The sequence below is a fragment of the Petromyzon marinus genome, chromosome 31, assembly GCF_048934315.1.
Source record: "Petromyzon marinus isolate PM22_M1 ecotype Great Lakes invasive population chromosome 31, UKy_Petmar_22M1.pri1.0, whole genome shotgun sequence".
Classification (NCBI taxonomy): domain Eukaryota; kingdom Metazoa; phylum Chordata; class Hyperoartia; order Petromyzontiformes; family Petromyzontidae; genus Petromyzon; species Petromyzon marinus.
In genome coordinates, this window is record NC_133697.1 from 4,576,817 (window position 1) to 4,599,049 (window position 22,233).

The 22,233-nt window shown below is 52.0% G+C and overlaps 1 long non-coding RNA gene across 2 annotated transcripts in view; it reads right to left on the minus strand.

The window, feature by feature from the left end:
• The window catches only part of LOC116947704 (uncharacterized), a 55,852-nt gene that overhangs the window by 22,606 nt on the left and 11,013 nt on the right, over positions 1-22,233 (minus strand). For both annotated transcript variants that reach the window (XR_012945710.1, XR_012945711.1), the window contains exon 3: positions 17,186-17,269. This is a non-coding gene — a long non-coding RNA (uncharacterized LOC116947704). The remainder of the gene's footprint in view (positions 1-17,185; positions 17,270-22,233) is intronic.

The following is a 22,233-nucleotide window of genomic DNA, read 5'->3' on the forward strand; positions in this document are numbered from 1 at the left end:
GGAATGCACGGGTTTTAGGGAACCCACGGGTTTTAGGGAACCCACGGATTTTAGGGAACCCACGGGTTTTAGGGAACCCACGGATTTTAGGGAACCCACGGATTTTAGGGAACGCAGGGGTTTAGGGAACCCACGGATTTTAGGGAACCCACGGATTTTAGGGAACGCACGGATTTTAGGGAACGCACGGGTTTAGGGAACCCACGGGTTTTAGAGAACGCACGGATTTTAGGGAACGCACGGATTTTAGGGAACGCACGGATTTTAGGAAACCCACGGATTTTAGGGAACCCACGGATTTTAGGGAACGCACGGGTTTTAGGGAACCCACGGGTTTTAGGGAACCCACGGGTTTCATGGAACCCACGGGTTTTAGAGAACGCACGGGTTTTAGGGAACCCACGGATTTTAGGGAACCCACGGATTTTAGGGAACCCACGGGTTTTAGGGAACCCACGGATTTTAGGAAACCCACGGGTTTTAGGGAACCCACGGATTTTAGGGAACGCACGTATTTTAGGGACTGCACGGATATTAGGGAACCCACGGATTTTAGGGAACCCACGGACTTTAGGGAACGCACGGGTTTAGGGAACCCACGGGTTTTAGAGAACGCACGGATTTTAGGGACTGCACGGATTTTAGGGAACCCACGGAATTTAGGGAACCCACGGATTTTAGGGAACCCACGGATTTTAGGGAACGCACGGGTTTTAGGGAACCCACGGGTTTTAGGGAACCCACGGGTTTTAGAGAACGCACGGGTTTTAGGGAACCCACGGTTTTTAGGGAACCCACGGATTTTAGGGAACCCACGGGTTTTAGGGAACGCACGGATTTTAGGGAACCCACGGATTTTAGGGAACGCACGGGTTTTAGGGAACGCACGGGTTTTAGGAAACGCACGGATTTTAGGAAATGCACGGATTTTAGGGAACCCACGGATTTTAGGGAACCCACGGATTTTAGGGAACGCACGGGTTTTAGGGAACCCACGGGTTTTAGGGAACCCACGGGTTTTAGAGAACGCACGGGTTTTAGGGAACCCACGGTTTTTAGGGAACCCACGGATTTTAGGGAACCCACGGGTTTTAGGGAACGCACGGATTTTAGGGAACCCACGGATTTTAGGGAACGCACGGGTTTTAGGGAACGCACGGGTTTTAGGAAATGCACGGATTTTAGGAAATGCACGGATTTTAGGGAACCCACGGGTTTTAGGGAACCCACGGATTTTAGGGAATGCACGGATTTTAGGGAACGCACGGATTTTAGGGAACGCACGGGTTTTAGGGAACGCACGGGTTTTAGGAAACGCACGGATTTTAGGGAACCCACGGATTTTAGGGAACGCACGGGTTTTAGGGAACCCACGGGTTTTAGGGAACCCACGGGTTTTAGAGAACGCACGGGTTTTAGGGAACCCACGGTTTTTAGGGAACCCACGGATTTTAGGGAACCCATGGGTTTTAGGGAACGCACGGATTTTAGGGAACCCACGGATTTTAGGGAACGCACGGGTTTTAGGGAACGCACGGGTTTTAGGAAACGCACGGATTTTAGGAAATGCACGGATTTTAGGGAACCCACGGGTTTTAGGGAACCCACGGATTTTAGGGAACGCACGGATTTTAGGGAACGCACGGATTTTAGGGAACGCACGGGTTTTAGGGAACGCACGGGTTTTAGGAAACGCACGGATTTTAGGAAACGCACGGATTTTAGGAAACGCACGGATTTTAGGGAACCCACGGATTTTAGGGAACGCAAGGGTTTAGGGAACCCACGGATTTTAGGGAACGCACGGATTTTAGGGAACACACGGGTTTTAGGGAACCCACGGGTTTTAGGGAACGCAGGGGTTTAGGGAACCCATGGATTTTAGGGAACCCACGGATTTTAGGGAACGCACGGATTTTAGGGAACCCACGGGTTTTAGGGAACCCACGGATTTTAGGGAATGCACGGGTTTTAGGGAACCCACGGGTTTTAGGGAACCCACGGATTTTAGGGAACCCACGGGTTTTAGGGAACCCACGGATTTTAGGGAACCCACGGATTTTAGGGAACGCAGGGGTTTAGGGAACCCACGGATTTTAGGGAACCCACGGATTTTAGGGAACGCACGGATTTTAGGGAACGCACGGGTTTAGGGAACCCACGGGTTTTAGAGAACGCACGGATTTTAGGGAACGCACGGATTTTAGGGAACGCACGGATTTTAGGAAACCCACGGATTTTAGGGAACCCACGGATTTTAGGGAACGCACGGGTTTTAGGGAACCCACGGGTTTTAGGGAACCCACGGGTTTCATGGAACCCACGGGTTTTAGAGAACGCACGGGTTTTAGGGAACCCACGGATTTTAGGGAACCCACGGGTTTTAGGGACCGCACGGGTTTTAGGGAATCCACGGGTTTTAGGAAACCCACGGGTTTTAGGGAACCCACGGATTTTAGGGAACCCACGGATTTTAGGGAACCCACGGGTTTTAGGGAACCCACGGATTTTAGGAAACCCACGGGTTTTAGGGAACCCACGGATTTTAGGGAACGCACGGATTTTAGGGACTGCACGGATATTAGGGAACCCACGGATTTTAGGGAACCCACGGACTTTAGGGAATGCACGGGTTTAGGGAACCCACGGGTTTTAGAGAACGCACGGATTTTAGGGACTGCACGGATTTTAGGGAACCCACGGAATTTAGGGAACCCACGGATTTTAGGGAACCCACGGATTTTAGGGAACGCACGGGTTTTAGGGAACCCACGGGTTTTAGGGAACCCACGGGTTTTAGAGAACGCACGGGTTTTAGGGAACCGACGGTTTTTAGGGAACCCACGGATTTTAGGGAACCCACGGGTTTTAGGGAACGCACGGATTTTAGGGAACCCACGGATTTTAGGGAACGCACGGGTTTTAGGGAACGCACGGGTTTTAGGAAACGCACGGATTTTAGGAAATGCACGGATTTTAGGGAACCCACGGGTTTTAGGGAACCCACGGATTTTAGGGAACGCACGGATTTTAGGGAACGCACGGATTTTAGGGAACCCACGGATTTTAGGGAACCCACGGATTTTAGGGAACGCACGGGTTTTAGGGAACCCACGGGTTTTAGGGAACCCACGGGTTTTAGAGAACGCACGGGTTTTAGGGAACCCACGGTTTTTAGGGAACCCACGGATTTTAGGGAACCCACGGGTTTTAGGGAACGCACGGATTTTAGGGAACCCACGGATTTTAGGGAACGCACGGGTTTTAGGGAACGCACGGGTTTTAGGAAACGCACGGATTTTAGGAAATGCACGGATTTTAGGGAACCCACGGGTTTTAGGGAACCCACGGATTTTAGGGAACGCACGGATTTTAGGGAATGCACGGATTTTAGGGAACGCACGGGTTTTAGGGAACGCACGGGTTTTAGGAAACGCACGGATTTTAGGGAACCCACGGATTTTAGGGAACGCACGGGTTTTAGGGAACCCACGGGTTTTAGGGAACCCACGGGTTTTAGAGAACGCACGGGTTTTAGGGAACCCACGGTTTTTAGGGAACCCACGGATTTTAGGGAACCCATGGGTTTTAGGGAACGCACGGATTTTAGGGAACCCACGGATTTTAGGGAACGCACGGGTTTTAGGGAACGCACGGGTTTTAGGAAACGCACGGATTTTAGGAAATGCACGGATTTTAGGGAACCCACGGGTTTTAGGGAACCCACGGATTTTAGGGAACGCACGGATTTTAGGGAACGCACGGATTTTAGGGAACGCACGGGTTTTAGGGAACCCACGGGTTTTAGGGAACCCACGGGTTTTAGAGAACGCACGGGTTTTAGGGAACCCACGGTTTTTAGGGAACCCACGGATTTTAGGGAACCCACGGGTTTTAGGGAACGCACGGATTTTAGGGAACCCACGGATTTTAGGGAACGCACGGGTTTTAGGGAACGCACGGGTTTTAGGAAATGCACGGATTTTAGGAAATGCACGGATTTTAGGGAACCCACGGGTTTTAGGGAACCCACGGATTTTAGGGAATGCACGGATTTTAGGGAACGCACGGATTTTAGGGAACGCACGGGTTTTAGGGAACGCACGGGTTTTAGGAAACGCACGGATTTTAGGGAACCCACGGATTTTAGGGAACGCACGGGTTTTAGGGAACCCACGGGTTTTAGGGAACCCACGGGTTTTAGAGAACGCACGGGTTTTAGGGAACCCACGGTTTTTAGGGAACCCACGGATTTTAGGGAACCCATGGGTTTTAGGGAACGCACGGATTTTAGGGAACCCACGGATTTTAGGGAACGCACGGGTTTTAGGGAACGCACGGGTTTTAGGAAACGCACGGATTTTAGGAAATGCACGGATTTTAGGGAACCCACGGGTTTTAGGGAACCCACGGATTTTAGGGAACGCACGGATTTTAGGGAACGCACGGATTTTAGGGAACGCACGGGTTTTAGGGAACGCACGGGTTTTAGGAAACGCACGGATTTTAGGAAACGCACGGATTTTAGGAAACGCACGGATTTTAGGGAACCCACGGATTTTAGAGAACGCAAGGGTTTAGGGAACCCACGGATTTTAGGGAACGCACGGATTTTAGGGAACACACGGGTTTTAGGGAACCCACGGGTTTTAGGGAACGCAGGGGTTTAGGGAACCCATGGATTTTAGGGAACCCACGGATTTTAGGGAACGCACGGATTTTAGGGAACCCACGGGTTTTAGGGAACCCACGGATTTTAGGGAATGCACGGGTTTTAGGGAACCCACGGGTTTTAGGGAACCCACGGATTTTAGGGAACCCACGGGTTTTAGGGAACCCACGGATTTTAGGGAACCCACGGATTTTAGGGAACGCAGGGGTTTAGGGAACCCACGGATTTTAGGGAACCCACGGATTTTAGGGAACGCACGGATTTTAGGGAACGCACGGGTTTAGGGAACCCACGGGTTTTAGAGAACGCACGGATTTTAGGGAACGCACGGATTTTAGGGAACGCACGGATTTTAGGAAACCCACGGATTTTAGGGAACCCACGGATTTTAGGGAACGCACGGGTTTTAGGGAACCCACGGGTTTTAGGGAACCCACGGGTTTCATGGAACCCACGGGTTTTAGAGAACGCACGGGTTTTAGGGAACCCACGGATTTTAGGGAACCCACGGGTTTTAGGGAACGCACGGGTTTTAGGGAATCCACGGGTTTTAGGAAACCCACGGGTTTTAGGGAACCCACGGATTTTAGGGAACCCACGGATTTTAGGGAACCCACGGGTTTTAGGGAACCCACGGATTTTAGGAAACCCACGGGTTTTAGGGAACCCACGGATTTTAGGGAACGCACGGATTTTAGGGACTGCACGGATATTAGCGAACCCACGGATTTTAGGGAACCCACGGACTTTAGGGAATGCACGGGTTTAGGGAACCCACGGGTTTTAGAGAACGCACGGATTTTAGGGACTGCACGGATTTTAGGGAACCCACGGAATTTAGGGAACCCACGGATTTTAGGGAACCCACGGATTTTAGGGAACGCACGGGTTTTAGGGAACCCACGGGTTTTAGGGAACCCACGGGTTTTAGAGAACGCACGGGTTTTAGGGAACCGACGGTTTTTAGGGAACCCACGGATTTTAGGGAACCCACGGGTTTTAGGGAACGCACGGATTTTAGGGAACCCACGGATTTTAGGGAACGCACGGGTTTTAGGGAACGCACGGGTTTTAGGAAACGCACGGATTTTAGGAAATGCACGGATTTTAGGGAACCCACGGGTTTTAGGGAACCCACGGATTTTAGGGAACGCACGGATTTTAGGGAACGCACGGATTTTAGGGAACCCACGGATTTTAGGGAACCCACGGATTTTAGGGAACGCACGGGTTTTAGGGAACCCACGGGTTTTAGGGAACCCACGGGTTTTAGAGAACGCACGGGTTTTAGGGAACCCACGGTTTTTAGGGAACCCACGGATTTTAGGGAACCCACGGGTTTTAGGGAACGCACGGATTTTAGGGAACCCACGGATTTTAGGGAACGCACGGGTTTTAGGGAACGCACGGGTTTTAGGAAACGCACGGATTTTAGGAAATGCACGGATTTTAGGGAACCCACGGGTTTTAGGGAACCCACGGATTTTAGGGAACGCACGGATTTTAGGGAATGCACGGATTTTAGGGAACGCACGGGTTTTAGGGAATGCACGGGTTTTAGGAAACGCACGGATTTTAGGGAACCCACGGATTTTAGGGAACGCACGGGTTTTAGGGAACCCACGGGTTTTAGGGAACCCACGGGTTTTAGAGAACGCACGGGTTTTAGGGAACCCACGGTTTTTAGGGAACCCACGGATTTTAGGGAACCCATGGGTTTTAGGGAACGCACGGATTTTAGGGAACCCACGGATTTTAGGGAACGCACGGGTTTTAGGGAACGCACGGGTTTTAGGAAACGCACGGATTTTAGGAAATGCACGGATTTTAGGGAACCCACGGGTTTTAGGGAACCCACGGATTTTAGGGAACGCACGGATTTTAGGGAACGCACGGATTTTAGGGAACGCACGGGTTTTAGGGAACGCACGGGTTTTAGGAAACGCACGGATTTTAGGAAACGCACGGATTTTAGGAAACGCACGGATTTTAGGGAACCCACGGATTTTAGGGAACGCAGGGGTTTAGGGAACCCACGGATTTTAGGGAACGCACGGATTTTAGGGAACACACGGGTTTTAGGGAACCCACGGGTTTTAGGGAACGCAGGGGTTTAGGGAACCCATGGATTTTAGGGAACCCACGGATTTTAGGGAACGCACGGATTTTAGGGAACCCACGGGTTTTAGGGAACCCACGGATTTTAGGGAATGCACGGGTTTTAGGGAACCCACGGGTTTTAGGGAACCCACGGATTTTAGGGAACCCACGGGTTTTAGGGAACCCACGGATTTTAGGGAACCCACGGATTTTAGGGAACGCAGGGGTTTAGGGAACCCACGGATTTTAGGGAACCCACGGATTTTAGGGAACGCACGGATTTTAGGGAACGCACGGGTTTAGGGAACCCACGGGTTTTAGAGAACGCACGGATTTTAGGGAACGCACGGATTTTAGGGAACGCACGGATTTTAGGAAACCCACGGATTTTAGGGAACCCACGGATTTTAGGGAACGCACGGGTTTTAGGGAACCCACGGGTTTTAGGGAACCCACGGGTTTCATGGAACCCACGGGTTTTAGAGAACGCACGGGTTTTAGGGAACCCACGGATTTTAGGGAACCAACGGGTTTTAGGGAACGCTCGGGTTTTAGGGAATCCACGGGTTTTAGGAAACCCACGGGTTTTAGGGAACCCACGGATTTTAGGGAACCCACGGATTTTAGGGAACCCACGGGTTTTAGGGAACCCACGGATTTTAGGAAACCCACGGGTTTTAGGGAACCCACGGATTTTAGGGAACGCACGGATTTTAGGGACTGCACGGATATTAGGGAACCCACGGATTTTAGGGAACCCACGGACTTTAGGGAACGCACGGGTTTAGGGAACCCACGGGTTTTAAAGAACGCACGGATTTTAGGGACTGCACGGATTTTAGGGAACCCACGGAATTTAGGGAACCCACGGATTTTAGGGAACCCACGGATTTTAGGGAACGCACGGGTTTTAGGGAACCCACGGGTTTTAGGGAACCCACGGGTTTTAGAGAACGCACGGGTTTTAGGGAACCCACGGTTTTAAGGGAACCCACGGATTTTAGGGAACCCACGGGTTTTAGGGAACGCACGGATTTTAGGGAACCCACGGATTTTAGGGAACGCACGGGTTTTAGGGAACGCAAGGGTTTTAGGAAACGCATGGATTTTAGGAAATGCACGGATTTTAGGGAACCCACGGGTTTTAGGGAACCCACGGATTTTAGGGAACGCACGGATTTTAGGGAACGCACGGGTTTTAGGGAACGCACGGGTTTTAGGAAACGCACGGATTTTAGGAAAAGCACGGATTTTAGGGAACCCACGGGTTTTAGGGAACCCACGGATTTTAGGGAACGCATGGATTTTAGGGAACGCACGGATTTTAGGGAACGCACGGGTTTTAGGGAACGCACGGGTTTTAGGAAACGCACGGATTTTAGGGAACCCACGGATTTTAGGGAACGCACGGGTTTTAGGGAACCCACGGGTTTTAGGGAATCCACGGGTTTTAGAGAACGCACGGGTTTTAGGGAACCCACGGTTTTTAGGGAACCCACGGATTTTAGGGAACCCATGGGTTTTAGGGAACGCACGGATTTTAGGGAACCCACGGATTTTAGGGAACGCACGGGTTTTAGGGAACGCACGGGTTTTAGGAAACGCACGGATTTTAGGAAATGCACGGATTTTAGGGAACCCACGGGTTTTAGGGAACCCACGGATTTTAGGGAACGCACGGATTTTAGGGAACGCACGGATTTTAGGGAACGCACGGGTTTTAGGGAACGCACGGGTTTTAGGAAACGCACGGATTTTAGGAAACGCACGGATTTTAGGAAACGCACGGATTTTAGGGAACCCACGGATTTTAGGGAACGCAGGGGTTTAGGGAACCCACGGATTTTAGGGAACGCACGGATTTTAGGGAACACACGGGTTTTAGGGAACCCACGGGTTTTAGGGAACGCAGGGGTTTAGGGAACCCATGGATTTTAGGGAACCCACGGATTTTAGGGAACGCACGGATTTTAGGGAACCCACGGGTTTTAGGGAACCCACGGATTTTAGGGAATGCACGGGTTTTAGGGAACCCACGGGTTTTAGGGAACCCACGGATTTTAGGGAACCCACGGGTTTTAGGGAACCCACGGATTTTAGGGAACCCACGGATTTTAGGGAACGCAGGGGTTTAGGGAACCCACGGATTTTAGGGAACCCACGGATTTTAGGGAACGCACGGATTTTAGGGAACGCACGGGTTTAGGGAACCCACGGGTTTTAGAGAACGCACGGATTTTAGGGAACGCACGGATTTTAGGGAACGCACGGATTTTAGGAAACCCACGGATTTTAGGGAACCCACGGATTTTAGGGAACGCACGGGTTTTAGGGAACCCACGGGTTTTAGGGAACCCACGGGTTTCATGGAACCCACGGGTTTTAGAGAACGCACGGGTTTTAGGGAACCCACGGATTTTAGGGAACCCACGGGTTTTAGGGAACGCACGGGTTTTAGGGAATCCACGGGTTTTAGAAAACCCACGGGTTTTAGGGAACCCACGGATTTTAGGGAACCCACGGATTTTAGGGAACCCACGGGTTTTAGGGAACCCACGGATTTTAGGAAACCCACGGGTTTTAGGGAACCCACGGATTTTAGGGAGCGCACGGATTTTAGGGACTGCACGGATATTAGGGAACCCACGGATTTTAGGGAACCCACGGACTTTAGGGAACGCACGGGTTTAGGGAACGCACGGGTTTTAGGGAACGCACGGGTTTTAGGAAACGCACGGATTTTAGGAAATGCACGGATTTTAGGGAACCCACGGATTTTAGGGAACCCACGGATTTTAGGGAACGCACGGGTTTTAGGGAACCCACGGGTTTTAGGGAACCCACGGGTTTTAGAGAACGCACGGGTTTTAGGGAACCCACGGTTTTTAGGGAACCCACGGATTTTAGGGAACCCACGGGTTTTAGGGAACGCACGGATTTTAGGGAACCCACGGATTTTAGGGAACGCACGGGTTTTAGGGAACGCACGGGTTTTAGGAAATGCACGGATTTTAGGAAATGCACGGATTTTAGGGAACCCACGGGTTTTAGGGAACCCACGGATTTTAGGGAATGCACGGATTTTAGGGAACGCACGGATTTTAGGGAACGCACGGGTTTTAGGGAACGCACGGGTTTTAGGAAACGCACGGATTTTAGGGAACCCACGGATTTTAGGGAACGCACGGGTTTTAGGGAACCCACGGGTTTTAGGGAACCCACGGGTTTTAGAGAACGCACGGGTTTTAGGGAACCCACGGTTTTTAGGGAACCCACGGATTTTAGGGAACCCATGGGTTTTAGGGAACGCACGGATTTTAGGGAACCCACGGATTTTAGGGAACGCACGGGTTTTAGGGAACGCACGGGTTTTAGGAAACGCACGGATTTAAGGAAATGCACGGATTTTAGGGAACCCACGGGTTTTAGGGAACCCACGGATTTTAGGGAACGCACGGATTTTAGGGAACGCACGGATTTTAGGGAACGCACGGGTTTTAGGGAACGCACGGGTTTTAGGAAACGCACGGATTTTAGGAAACGCACGGATTTTAGGAAACGCACGGATTTTAGGGAACCCACGGATTTTAGGGAACGCAAGGGTTTAGGGAACCCACGGATTTTAGGGAACGCACGGATTTTAGGGAACACACGGGTTTTAGGGAACCCACGGGTTTTAGGGAACGCAGGGGTTTAGGGAACCCATGGATTTTAGGGAACCCACGGATTTTAGGGAACGCACGGATTTTAGGGAACCCACGGGTTTTAGGGAACCCACGGATTTTAGGGAATGCACGGGTTTTAGGGAACCCACGGGTTTTAGGGAACCCACGGATTTTAGGGAACCCACGGGTTTTAGGGAACCCACGGATTTTAGGGAACCCACGGATTTTAGGGAACGCAGGGGTTTAGGGAACCCACGGATTTTAGGGAACCCACGGATTTTAGGGAACGCACGGATTTTAGGGAACGCACGGGTTTAGGGAACCCACGGGTTTTAGAGAACGCACGGATTTTAGGGAACGCACGGATTTTAGGGAACGCACGGATTTTAGGAAACCCACGGATTTTAGGGAACCCACGGATTTTAGGGAACGCACGGGTTTTAGGGAACCCACGGGTTTCATGGAACCCACGGGTTTTAGAGAACGCACGGGTTTTAGGGAACCCACGGATTTTAGGGAACCCACGGGTTTTAGGGAACGCACGGGTTTTAGGGAATCCACGGGTTTTAGGAAACCCACGGGTTTTAGGGAACCCACGGATTTTAGGGAACCCACGGATTTTAGGGAACCCACGGGTTTTAGGGAACCCACGGATTTTAGGAAACCCACGGGTTTTAGGGAACCCACGGATTTTAGGGAACGCACGGATTTTAGGGACTGCACGGATATTAGGGAACCCACGGATTTTAGGGAACCCACGGACTTTAGGGAACGCACGGGTTTAGGGAACCCACGGGTTTTAGAGAACGCACGGATTTTAGGGACTGCACGGATTTTAGGGAACCCACGGAATTTAGGGAACCCACGGATTTTAGGGAACCCACGGATTTTAGGGAACGCACGGGTTTTAGGGAACCCACGGGTTTTAGGGAACCCACGGGTTTTAGAGAACGCACGGGTTTTAGGGAACCCACGGTTTTTAGGGAACCCACGGATTTTAGGGAACCCACGGGTTTTAGGGAACGCACGGATTTTAGGGAACCCACGGATTTTAGGGAACGCACGGGTTTTAGGGAACGCACGGGTTTTAGGAAACGCACGGATTTTAGGAAATGCACGGATTTTAGGGAACCCACGGGTTTTAGGGAACCCACGGATTTTAGGGAACGCACGGATTTTAGGGAACGCACGGATTTTAGGGAACCCACGGATTTTAGGGAACCCATGGATTTTAGGGAACGCACGGGTTTTAGGGAACCCACGGGTTTTAGGGAACCCACGGGTTTTAGAGAACGCACGGGTTTTAGGGAACCCACGGTTTTTAGGGAACCCACGGATTTTAGGGAACCCACGGGTTTTAGGGAACGCACGGATTTTAGGGAACCCACGGATTTTAGGGAACGCACGGGTTTTAGGGAACGCACGGGTTTTAGGAAACGCACGGATTTTAGGAAATGCACGGATTTTAGGGAACCCACGGTTTTTAGGGAACCCACGGATTTTAGGGAACGCACGGATTTTAGGGAATGCACGGATTTTAGGGAACGCACGGGTTTTAGGGAACGCACGGGTTTTAGGAAACGCACGGATTTTAGGGAACCCACGGATTTTAGGGAACGCACGGGTTTTAGGGAACCCACGGGTTTTAGGGAACCCACGGGTTTTAGAGAACGCACGGGTTTTAGGGAACCCACGGTTTTTAGGGAACCCACGGATTTTAGGGAACCCATGGGTTTTAGGGAACGCACGGATTTTAGGGAACCCACGGATTTTAGGGAACGCACGGGTTTTAGGGAACGCACGGGTTTTAGGAAACGCACGGATTTTAGGAAATGCACGGATTTTAGGGAACCCACGGGTTTTAGGGAACCCACGGATTTTAGGGAACGCACGGATTTTAGGGAACGCACGGATTTTAGGGAACGCACGGGTTTTAGGGAACGCACGGGTTTTAGGAAACGCACGGATTTTAGGAAACGCACGGATTTTAGGAAACGCACGGATTTTAGGGAACCCACGGATTTTAGGGAACGCAGGGGTTTAGGGAACCCACGGATTTTAGGGAACGCACGGATTTTAGGGAACACACGGGTTTTAGGGAACCCACGGGTTTTAGGGAACGCAGGGGTTTAGGGAACCCATGGATTTTAGGGAACCCACGGATTTTAGGGAACGCACGGATTTTAGGGAACCCACGGGTTTTAGGGAACCCACGGATTTTAGGGAATGCACGGGTTTTAGGGAACCCACGGGTTTTAGGGAACCCACGGATTTTAGGGAACCCACGGGTTTTAGGGAACCCACGGATTTTAGGGAACCCACGGATTTTAGGGAACGCAGGGGTTTAGGGAACCCACGGATTTTAGGGAACCCACGGATTTTAGGGAACGCACGTATTTTAGGGAACGCACGGGTTTAGGGAACCCACGGGTTTTAGAGAACGCACGGATTTTAGGGAACGCACGGATTTTAGGGAACGCACGGATTTTAAGAAACCCACGGATTTTAGGGAACCCACGGATTTTAGGGAACACACGGGTTTTAGGGAACCCACGGGTTTTAGGGAACCCACGGGTTTCATGGAACCCACGGGTTTTAGAGAACGCACGGGTTTTAGGGAACCCACGGATTTTAGGGAACCCACGGGTTTTAGGGAACGCACGGGTTTTAGGGAATCCACGGGTTTTAGGAAACCCACGGGTTTTAGGGAACCCACGGATTTTAGGGAACCCACGGATTTTAGGGAACCCACGGGTTTTAGGGAACCCACGGATTTTAGGAAACCCACGGGTTTTAGGGAACCCATGGATTTTAGGGAACGCACGGATTTTAGGGACTGCACGGATATTAGGGAACCCACGGATTTTAGGGAACCCACGGACTTTAGGGAACGCACGGGTTTAGGGAACCCACGGGTTTTAGAGAACGCACGGATTTTAGGGACTGCACGGATTTTAGGGAACCCACGGAATTTAGGGAACCCACGGATTTTAGGGAACCCACGGATTTTAGGGAACGCACGGGTTTTAGGGAACCCACGGGTTTTAGGGAACCCACGGGTTTTAGAGAACGCACGGGTTTTAGGGAACCCACGGTTTTAAGGGAACCCACGGATTTTAGGGAACCCACGGGTTTTAGGGAACGCACGGATTTTAGGGAACCCACGGATTTTAGGGAACGCACGGGTTTTAGGGAACGCACGGGTTTTAGGAAACGCATGGATTTTAGGAAATGCACGGATTTTAGGGAACCCACGGGTTTTAGGGAACCCACGGATTTTAGGGAACGCACGGATTTTAGGGAACGCACGGATTTTAGGGAACGCACGGGTTTTAGGGAACGCACGGGTTTTAGGAAACGCACGGATTTTAGGGAACCCACGGATTTTAGGGAACGCACGGGTTTTAGGGAACCCACGGGTTTTAGGGAACCCACGGGTTTTAGAGAACGCACGGGTTTTAGGGAACCCACGGTTTTTAGGGAACCCACGGATTTTAGGGAACCCATGGGTTTTAGGGAACGCACGGATTTTAGGGAACCCACGGATTTTAGGGAACGCACGGGTTTTAGGGAACGCACGGGTTTTAGGAAACGCACGGATTTTAGGAAATGCACGGATTTTAGGGAACCCACGGGTTTTAGGGAACCCACGGATTTTAGGGAACGCACGGATTTTAGGGAATGCACGGATTTTAGGGAACGCACGGGTTTTAGGGAACGCACGGGTTTTAGGAAACGCACGGATTTTAGGAAACGCACGGATTTTAGGAAACGCACGGATTTTAGGGAACCCACGGATTTTAGGGAACGCAGGGGTTTAGGGAACCCACGGATTTTAGGGAACGCACGGATTTTAGGGAACACACGGGTTTTAGGGAACCCACGGGTTTTAGGGAACGCAGGGGTTTAGGGAACCCATGGATTTTAGGGAACCCACGGATTTTAGGGAACGCACGGATTTTAGGGAACCCACGGGTTTTAGGGAACCCACGGATTTTAGGGAATGCACGGGTTTTAGGGAACCCACGGGTTTTAGGGAACCCACGGATTTTAGGGAACCCACGGGTTTTAGGGAACCCACGGATTTTAGGGAATGCACGGGTTTTAGGGAACCCACGGGTTTTAGGGAACCCACGGATTTTAGGGAACCCACGGGTTTTAGGGAACCCACGGATTTTAGGGAACCCACGGATTTTAGGGAACGCAGGGGTTTAGGGAACCCACGGATTTTAGGGAACCCACGGATTTTAGGGAACGCACGGATTTTAGGGAACGCACGGGTTTAGGGAACCCACGGGTTTTAGAGAACGCACGGATTTTAGGGAACGCACGGATTTTAGGGAACGCACGGATTTTAGGAAACCCACGGATTTTAGGGAACCCACGGATTTTAGGGAACGCACGGGTTTTAGGGAACCCACGGGTTTTAGGGAACCCACGGGTTTCATGGAACCCACGGGTTTTAGAGAACGCACGGGTTTTAGGGAACCCTCGGATTTTAGGGAACCCACGGGTTTTAGGGAACGCACGGGTTTTAGGGAATCCACGGGTTTTAGGAAACCCACGGGTTTTAGGGAACCCACGGATTTTAGGGAACGCACGGGTTTTAGGAAACGCACGGATTTTAGGAAACGCACGGATTTTAGGGAACCCACGGGTTTTAGGGAACCCACGGATTTTAGGGAACGCACGGATTTTAGGAAACCCACGGGTTTTAGGAAACCCACGGATTTTAGAGAACTCACGGATTTTAGGGAACTCACGGGTTAAGGGAACGCACGCGAGTTTAGAGGCACCTTATTGACTGTCGGCATTTAAAAAATGTTAAGTGGGAGTTGGGGCGCCGGGCATGTCGCGAGAAGGGATGATGGCCGGGATGTCGAGACTAATGACGGAGCGGCGGCCAAAGGAGGGAACGCACCACCCCACGGCACCTCCTCCGCGGAGACGGAGCGATTCAATCAGCTGCGCGTGCAAAGCGCTGGGCGGACTGTTCCATTTGCGAGACCGCGAGAGATGGCGACGGCTTTGGGGGAAGCTTTCGTTCCGCAGCGGGATTGATGAGCGCTGTTCGTAACGACGATGACCATGAGTTGGAGGACGACGCTGCCGCCGCTGCCGCCGCTGACGCCATCCCGAGCGCGTGGTGACCGGCCCGTGACTCCGCCGAGAGAGAAAGAGAGAGGGTGAAACGCAACGCGGCCGAAATCCGCGTCGCGTTTTACCCAAAGCCGGCGCTGATCCCCGGGGCACCGCCCGCCAGGCCTCCGCTGGGTCTCTGCTAATTCCGTTAGCCCGGGGGGTCAGCGAGAGGTTGAGTCAGCCCCGGGTCAGCGAGATCCTTCGGTCCCGGGAGCAAACCGGAGAGAGTGCCACCGCCCCTCCGCCCCCTAATGAGCACTTAATCACCGACCCCCCTCCCCCATCCCCCATCGACAGATTCCTCCTGGTTTCAATTCGCGACTGCTCTGTGCCGAGCCGCATCACGACGGGGGCGGCCACCGATGTGACAATTCCGAACGGGCCCAGGGAGTGGCTGCGGTCAGCAGTCTGCAGACCGTGGACCACGGATTCGAATTGTCTTGTAAAGCCATTCACCGATGGGGTCTCTATGTGTGTATACGAGTCTCTGTGCAACTCTATGGGTCTCGATAATAATAATTACTTACAATTGTAAAGCACCTTTCACCCGGAGGTCACTGTTCAAGACAACAACAACAAAAGCCGCCATTCCCCACCAAGTGGCGGTGACGTCTCCATGGCGCCTGTGCCAGGCTAGGTGCACTCCGAGGCCACGTAAGGCTCGCTGGCAGATCCAGGTGCCATGGATTGTACTGATTGAGACGAGTGGCAGATACACCAACTGTTCCCCTCCCCCTCCCGCGTGCCCCTACTGTGCCAACTTGCTGCGTTTTATCCGCCCGGGTGCTCCGCTCGTTGTTGTGAGCGTCGCTCCTCTGCCCAGACGCACGCACACACACGCGCGCGCGAGTGCGGGGGCTCAGTCCAAAAGAATCCAACCCCAAACACAAAGTATTCAAGAAATAGAAAAACGGCCCAAAAATAAGTTGTGTCTCCACGCTACGTTTTGAATAAAGCGGGGAGGGGGGGGGGTGGCAGCAGAGCGAACGTCCATTGGAGGTGAATCTCACATCCTGGTGGTGGGGCCCACGCGAGGAGAGGTCACCCATCGTCATCGCGCGTGACCTCGGCACGCACAGAGCATGCCACACTTGGAAGACCCGGAGCAGTCTTGATGGAGCATGTGGTCGGAGGAGATCCTCTCTATATGAGGTAGCAGCATCATTGAAGGCTTTGCAAGCAAGCAGAAGAATGTGTTGATACTCTTCCCAAGTCTATGAGTCTTCATGCGAGTCCATCGCTCTCAATGCGAGTCTATGGGTCTCTGTGTGAGTATACGGTACGCTGCGTGAGACTGCTTATGTATGTTGAACTTCTTTCGCACCGTACGTAGCCAACCGTGCTAATCAGAGGTGCGGGGGAAGGAGAACACACTGAACACATAAAACTGACCTATGGGTCTCTCGGTGAAATCTATGGGTCTCTACGAGTCTATGGGTCTCAATGCGAGCCTACGTAATTCTGTGCGAGTATACGAACAAGGCCCCGTGCCAGTTTGTATCTCAAACGACGGACCGCACCGTGACACCGCTGCCCACTTCCATCGCTCGCCGGCACCGTTTCAGATATCGCCACGAGGCTGCCCCTGAAGCCGTCGGTCACCAACCTCCACATCGGCGATGCACAGCTGTTGAGGCGGTGCAGGCGGTGCTCCTGCACCTAGGATCACGTGTCCAGCTTGGCCCAAGTGCTGGGGTAACAGGGGGGAGAGGAGGAGTGGCCCATTTAATTCCTCGCTTCAGCTCCCCATGCTCAACTGCAGTCCGCCAGTGCCTCAACGTGAACGTTTCAAAACGCCCCCAATCAACGCTGGGCCGCGTGACTGAAGGAGAGGTAAGTGAGATCGGAATGTCAATGAGATCACGGAGTGGATGCATCTCTCCCCCGAATGGGGACGACGCGAGCTTATCTCTCTCCGCGCCCTTTCTTCGGAGCCACTCAACTCGGCCTGACGCTTCGAAGCTTAAAAAAAAACTATTTTGTTATTTTACCACGTGAAAGGCCCACTGAGCTGCGTAGCTATTTTTCAGAAGCGACCCGGCCATCACAAATGATAGCTGGACAAAGTGGGCTCATCGTGCGGCAATGTACAGCAGCCACATCCTCTAAACGCACGTTGATTGGAAATGTGGAGGGGGGAAAAGCGGAGGGGCCTTCAGAGTAAAAATCCGACACAACCACGGGGATAGAGGCATGCGAACTCCAAATATACAGGCATCAGGGTTGGGATCAAACCCACGATCTCCTGTGTACCAGGCGTGGTAGTTAATATCTCGCCATTGCATGCCTCACCACAATCCTTAAAAAACTAAATTTTGTTTAGATTTAAAGCTTTCGTGACTGCAAGGATTAATATTCTTGGTTCTTCTTGGTTCACGACGTTTCGGCCACAACACAAGTAGCCTTCTTCTTGTGTTGTGGCCGAAAGGTCGTGATAATTTTATTGTCTTATTTTGTTTTATTGTTTTATTCTCATTCTACGTGACTTTACCGAAAGAACCAAGAAGATGAATATTTTTTATTTCAGTAGGTGTAAGACCCACGGAGCCGCGTAGCTCTTTTTCAGAAGCGACCTGGCCATCACGATATGGTAGCTCAACGACGTGGGGCTTATTCGCGCGGAAACTTACAGCGGCCAAAAACACTCTTAAAACGCGTGACATCGATTCGGAACGCGGAGGGGTGGATCCAGAGGGCCCCTTGAAACATTCACGCGGAATCAGACAGAGAGAGAGAGAGACGCCGCAAACTCCACGCGTCTGCGAGCCACTCGCGCGTGCGGGGGCCAAGGTGGCAGCGAGCGCCGGCATCGAGCGCCGGTCTCGGGAACGTTCGAGGGTTAACGCCGGAATTAATTACGCGCTAATGACGCCGCCTTCAGGGTTTCGAATGCCATTTGTAGATTTGCGACGGAGCCGTGGAGAGGGAGGGGAGCGACGCGCGTGCGGCGCCCTTTACGCCGGCGCTCATCGCTGGCGTCGCCGTCGGCAGCCGTGGTCTATCCGCTGTTGGATGGAGGCGTCTCCCAGTCCGTCGCCATAGCGTACGGTAACAGCGAGAGCCCGCGTGCGAGATTTAAGCGCCAGCAGGACGATGACGACGACGATGATGACCGGACGCGTAACAGATGCATCGGCGCATCAATTGCTATCGGTTCATGAGCTCGCGAGAGAGGCATTGCATCGCGTGGGAAATGATTCATTATGTTCTCTATGTGGTGTATGTAATGGGTTCAGGTGGATCGATCCCGTCGAAGCTGATGGAGAATCGAGAGCCTGAATTGTGACCAAATTTGACGCGTTGCTGAAGGAGCGAAAAGTCACACCTCAATTGGCGACGTTATCATTATCATAATCAGCCATGATTTATCCACTGCTGGATGAAGGCCTCCCCAAGCCGCCTCTCACTGCCACGAGGCGCAACGGTCCATCTGGCTCCTGTCGCGCACGAGCCGATGTCCCCGCTCCCTCCTTTGGCTGTCACTCCATCGTCACCCGCGACCGCTGGACATCATCCTGCAGCAGCAGCAGCGATGTGGCCTGCACAACGCCACTCGCTTCTGCATGTAGGGCGGTATGGACGGCGTGGTTATAATGGTGTTAAACGTCGCCTAGCTTTGTTGAATGTCAACCGTTCTAGGCTTGGGCAGAGCACGGTCACGGGCACCGCGGTGGCTAGGAGATGTTAACTCCTTCTCCTGGTGTGCAGGAGGTCGTGGGTTCGATACCGAGCCTGACGCCTGCAGAGCTTGCGTGTTCTGTCTCTACCCGTGGTCACGTGGATTTTTCTCAGGGTCCTCCGGTTTTTTCCCCCTCCACATTTAGAATTAAGCATCACGCTTTTTGGCTGCTACACATTTTCACACGATGTCAACGAGCCACTTCGTCGAGCTATAATTTTACGACCAGGTTGCATGTGAAATAAGAGCTACATAGCTCAGTGGGGCCTTGCCTGGTGAAATACAAATCGGTTAGTTTATATATTTAATAGTCTAGAAGGGACCGGTGGCAGCCAAGGAATCGGAGTGCGTCTGTGAGGACGTCCACCCAAGAGATGGAGCGATGGAGGAATCAGCTCCTCGTGTATAGCAGGTGCCGGGTGGAGCGTTGCATTGTGGGATCGTGAGAGGTGGCGGCTGCGGTAGCTTGGTGAGGCCTTCAGCCAGCAGTGGATTGACCATGGCTTATGATGATTCAGAATTACTTGATGTAACCCAGGTTCGCCCTCAAGAAAGAGGCAATGTATTGGGTAGGCCTTCGGCCAGCAGTGGACTGACCATGGCTTATGATGATGATTCAGAATTACTTGATGTAACCCAGGTTCGCCCTCAAGAAAGAGGCAATGTATCGCGTGTACTTAGGGGCCGTCCATAAATGACGTCACGCACCTAGGGGGGGGTCAGACATTTGTGACGATGTGTGACGAGAGGGGGGGATTGAGAAATGTGACGTCACATCAAAATGCGCAACTTTAAATAAATATAGACAACACGTTCTACTTAACTAAATAGACTTTTTAATAAAAAAAGTCTATCAGAGTGCAGCGCCACATTAAATACGCACTGCAATGACAATAGTTTAAAGCGATTTGAAGCATGTTTTATATGGGGGGGGGGGCAGAGCTTTGTGACGTCATATTTGAGGGGGAGGGGGTCTGACTTTTTGTGACGCCGTGTGACGAAGGGGGGGGGGGGTCAAAAATCGCCCAAAATCGCGTGACGTCATTTATGAACGGCCCCTTAATCCCCAGTGGCTAATTAAGGGACATGATCAATCGATCACTCCAAGATTTGTTACGTGCGGCAATGTTCAGCGGAGAACTGAGACGGTGTCGCCGATGGCAGCGAGGAGACTTTAACTAAATGTAACCTTCATGAGACGGAAGAGAGAAACTTCTGCTACAGTATCCGGCCGGGTGGTTTGAGCGGTGCAACGAAACGGCTCCCAATCGGAAGGTCGGGACTTCGAATACTGGTTGGGGGGTGGGGTGGGGGGTGTGGTGTGTGTGGGTTGGGGTGGGGGGTGGTGGTGGAGGGGTGGGTGGGGGGTGTGGTGGGTGGGGTGTGGTGGGTGAGGGGGTGGTGGGGTGGGTGGGGTGGGTGAGGGGGTGCTGGGGGTGGTTGAGGGGTGGGGGGTGACTCAGCCCATTATCCCCTCCCTCCGGGAGTCGCTAAAACGTGTCCCACTTGGCAGGGAAAAGCAACAGTGGTTGTCCTATGGATAGACTCGCCCCCACCACAGGAATGTGTAATTTCCAACACCGGCCCCTGCAGGACTTGCAAAACAGATGAGCACCAACGCCTCGATGCTCAAATGAGCGGGCACCGACTTTGACTCTCTTCACCTCCGACGCGAGCGATTCTCTCTCTCTCTCTCTGCGTTGTTGATTTCATCGGTCGCGCCACCTCCGCGCGGAGCAAAACGGCTGCGGCAGCGGCGCCGCCGCAGCCGCGGGGGTCAGCGGCTGCTTCCCGACACCCAAACTCGGCGCATCTCGACGCGGGAGTGGGGGGGGGGTACGGGACGCGCGCGTCCTCGTCCTCGTCGTCGGTATTTTTAGACGACGCCTCAAGTCGCTTTCGGAAGTCGCCGCCCCACAGCGCCTGGGCCGCGCCGTCAGCGGTCGGCCGCCCGCGTCCATTCGCAGGCGTGGCGCGGGGGGACACGGGCGGGACGGTTTCACCTGGGCGAAGCAAACCAACCCTGCGAACGCGCCCCCCCCCCCACCCACCCACCTCGGAAGCTAAGCAGTCTTCAGCATGCTCAGTGGCGTGACTTGATATCGAAAGCGGTGATCTCACGCAGGCATAACAGGCGCTATAGGCTGCGGGAGAGCTTTGTCAGAGGCCGGCAGCTCAGCAGCAATGCGCTTGAGCGGCTGACCACGGCGCAAAAGAGCAAACGTCTCGGGCTTCTGCTGGGCTATATTTTGATTTGAAGCTTTCGTGACTGCAGGAATCCATACTTTTTGGTTCTTTCGTTAAAGTCACGTCGGTAGAAAAAAATTAAATAAATCACGACGTTTCGGGCGCAACACGTGATGACGGACGCTTGTGTTTCGCCCAAAATGTCGTGATTTATTTTATTTGATGCCTACGTGACTTTACCGAAAGAACCAAAGAGTATGTGCTATAAATTTTGATTTAAAGCTTTAGTGACTGCAGTAATTCATATTCTTAGCTCTTTCGGTAAAGTCACGTTAAAGGGAAACAATAAAATAATAAAATATATATAAAACAATAAAAACAATTCTCACGACGTTTCCACCATAACACAAACGGTCATCATCAGGTGTGAAAACCAACGGCGAGAAACATTTGAAAGAAGTGGCGGGTTTTATTTATTTATTTTAAAGCAGTGTTTGTATTATTTATTTTTAAAAAAAACGTTAGCACCACGGGCAGCGATTTGGCAGTCTGTTTAGAAGGACGAGTCCATCTATGTTCTGAAAAGAGGAGGGGGGAGACGAAAAATTAATATATGCTGTCTGAAAGCCACCGTAAGCGTGAACAATAAAATCAGACCTGAAATGGTTTATCAAATCCTTCCAATGATTGCTAAGGCAGAATCCATCTTCTCGGTCGAAATTGTCTCTGTGCTTATATATGTGGATAGCCTGTAAGCGTGAACAATAAAATCAGACCTGAAATGGTTG